The sequence below is a fragment of the Apis dorsata genome, unplaced genomic scaffold (assembly GCF_000469605.1).
Source record: "Apis dorsata unplaced genomic scaffold, Apis dorsata 1.3 scaffold_358, whole genome shotgun sequence".
Lineage (NCBI taxonomy): Eukaryota > Metazoa > Arthropoda > Insecta > Hymenoptera > Apidae > Apis > Apis dorsata.
The window spans coordinates 125,542-128,668 of NW_006263623.1; the positions used below are offsets into that span (position 1 = coordinate 125,542).

Consider the following 3,127-nt stretch of genomic DNA (forward strand, 5'->3'; position numbering starts at 1 on the left):
GGAGAGAAAACTGTGGTGGAAGCGTCTAATCGTTTTACAGAAACGAACGATCGTGGAGGCCGGTTGCGCATAGCCAGGCCAAGGAAAGTACGTGAACCTTGCGAAATTTTCGTTTACACAGCCGCCCGTATATCAAAAGTTTAATTGAATTTTCGGCGAGGCCTTGGCCCGGGGAGATTAGGATCGTGGCCGGCCTCTTTCTCCCCCTACCCCTGTGTGTCTCTTTCCACCTACGACCCTGGCCGTCTTCCTGATACTCACGTCCTCTTTATCTGTGTACTCCGTCCTTACGCGAATATTATTCTAGCTGCCTCCTCTATCTTTGATTTTCATCCGATTGGGAGGTCGTAGGAAGCGTCTTCAATTTGATTCCACGAGAGATCTCGATGTCTGGTTTATTATAATAAGCGGACTTTTTTTTAAGGTAGGTTGAGATTTGATAATTAATAATATGATTAAGTTTTGTGTTTGTTAATTATTCTATTTTTAAGCGTGATGAAGATATGAAAGAATCATCGTTGGTGTTATTCTGAAATTTCCCTAGAGATATTAAACATCCTTTTGTCTGTTAAAAAGGAAGGGAAGAGGATATCTCTTTTTTAAATGAGAAATAAAAATTTGAAGATTTGGATTTCTTTCAGAAGAGGAAATTCCAGGTGAAATGATTTAGATGTACAATTATTTTTTGGTTGAAATACGTTGAATGAAATTATTATTGAATTGTTTCGTAAGTAAAAATGATTATGTTTAGAAAGATTGCTTGTTTAGGTATAGGGATTTTGATATTGTTATCGTTTGCTCTAGATTTTTGAAAGGGAAATATGGACATGATATGTTTGATTTATGAGGGATATTCGTCTTATTATTAGTGGTCAGGCGTATTTTCTACAAGTTCTTGGGAGAATTTCAAGGGAAATGAATACCCAGGTGTATACATAAATCTACAATACGCTATTATTCGCTTTTTTATTTCCTCGATGAGCTAGAAAATTTACTTATTTAGGATATTATGTTCAGAATATAGAATCTCGAATATAACGTAAAAAATATATCATAAAGTAAATTATTTCACATACAAAAAAAAAAAAAATAAAATAAATTCATATTTAAAAATTTCTTAAAAAAAAAAAATCCTTCCTATACACAATCTTCATAAAATTGTACAAATTATATTTCTTTCTACATCCATATCATTCGATACAATTTTATCGAACCATTTCCACAAATCAACGAGTTCGTGCAATGCATCCTGATAACGCACGACCTTCTTCTTGACAGAATACGAATAGATATTTGCATAATTACACGTTTTATTGTACCCTTTTGGTCATGAGGGTAAGATCGAATTTATCTCATTGGCCCTCACCTGTCCTGCACGATGCGGGTCGGGACAACTGACCACCTGTACAGTCCCAGCAACAAAAAAAAAAAGGAACGACCTAGAAATGTCTGTTATTAATGAGAGACTTCACATTAACAGCTTAATAATTGACGATCGTAATGTACTTCGCATTTCCACTTATAAATTGGTATGTATTAATGTCATTAATGTATTTATGTTATTAATGCATCAAGTGCATTAAATTTTACGCGAAATCTTTGTTTTTTGCAAAAAAGAAATTCATATAAATTATAAGTAGTTTACTTTTTTTTTCAAATTTTCAATCTCCATTTGTAAATTAAAAATTTGCAATCTTCTGTATTAAATTCCAAATTTCATATCATTTCTAATTCTAAATATTAAATTTCGATCTCGAATATCAAATTTCCAGGATTAAATTAAATAATTTAAGTTGTAATGAAAATTTAAAAGGTATTTGTCGTGTTTCCAGCTATCTTTAGTGACTCTCACGCCCGAAAATTCGTCACTTAAATCGACCCAAATCAAATTAAATCTTCATTCTCTCGACGGTTAGTTTCACAAAACGTTTTACACCCTGTATCGGTCCGATCGGTCTCGGAAATTTTAACGAGATTTCGAAAGCGGCCCTCTCTGGTTAAACAAAGGTTGGACACGTTGTCAGAAAAGGATCTGCGGAGGTAACATTCTTGCGGCTGGTGCGAGCCGCATCTCGAAGATCGAGGTTGCGTTCTCGTCGTTCAAAAACGACGATCCCGCAGGTCGTAGCAGCCGCGCGAAACAATAGAAAAGCCATAACTTTCTCCGCACGGCCATAGTCGTTACATCCTGTGTTTGGAGTGGCCGCGAGACGCGGAAAAATCGCCCGTATCTTGTCCTGTTTTATTTCTCAAAAAAAGAAGAAAAAAAAAAAGAAAAGAAAAAAGAAAAAAATTAAATTAACGCAATTAGAATTTTACTTCTAAATTATAATTTCTTTCTTAATTCTGTAATTTGAAAGATAAGAAATATTAAAGGATAGTAGAATTTTTATAATATATTATATGTTTATAAAGAAAAACGAATGAAATGAGGTTTCTGTGAAAAGAAAAAAAAGAAAGGAAATGTTTAAAAGTGATTGAAGTTATAGATGTAGAAGAAGAGAAAATTTAAGAAATTTGAATTGATATCAGTTTTGAATTCGGAATGTTCATAGCCAACTAATTATAAATTATGATTTCAAATTACAGCCTCTCCACTAACAATAAGACACGTCTTCATAACTTCGAAAGATATATTGAGCATTTCATAATAATAAATGTGCATCACTAATTCATGAAAAGCATCAGTAGACTGACCTTTAATACCACTATATATATTGACTCTTCTGCCTGTCAATTATTGAATATTATACACGATTTTAAAATTATTTGTATAAGACATTAATTATGCACAACAATTTAATAATTGGCTATCTCGATACCAAATACAATGATATGATTCTTCCAAAAAAAAAAAAAAAAGAAACGATTCATTCAGGAAATTTTTAAAATTAAAAGAAAAAAGAAAAATCGATAAACGAAACGGGGAAACGAAGAAATAAAAAAGACACCGTTCATTCTTAATTTAGAAGAAGAACGTAGTGGGGAGTAAAATTCGGTAGGCGCACCGTTACGTCGTCTAATCAGAAAATTGAATCGTCTTCTCTCGTCTCTCCCCTCTTTCCCCCTCCTCCCTTCCCTCCCTCGCAACTCTTTCTTCCCTCTGTTCCCTTTTGCCACCGATTCC

At 33.5% G+C, this 3,127-nt stretch overlaps 1 long non-coding RNA gene across 1 annotated transcript; it reads left to right on the forward strand.

Annotated features, from left to right (window-relative positions):
- Positions 1-508: 508 nt before the first annotated feature.
- Positions 509-2,291, forward strand: LOC102676786. The gene is made up of 2 exons (XR_422179.2): positions 509-1,497; positions 1,833-2,291. It is a non-coding gene; the product is annotated as an uncharacterized LOC102676786 (long non-coding RNA).
- Positions 2,292-3,127: the final 836 nt, after the last annotated feature.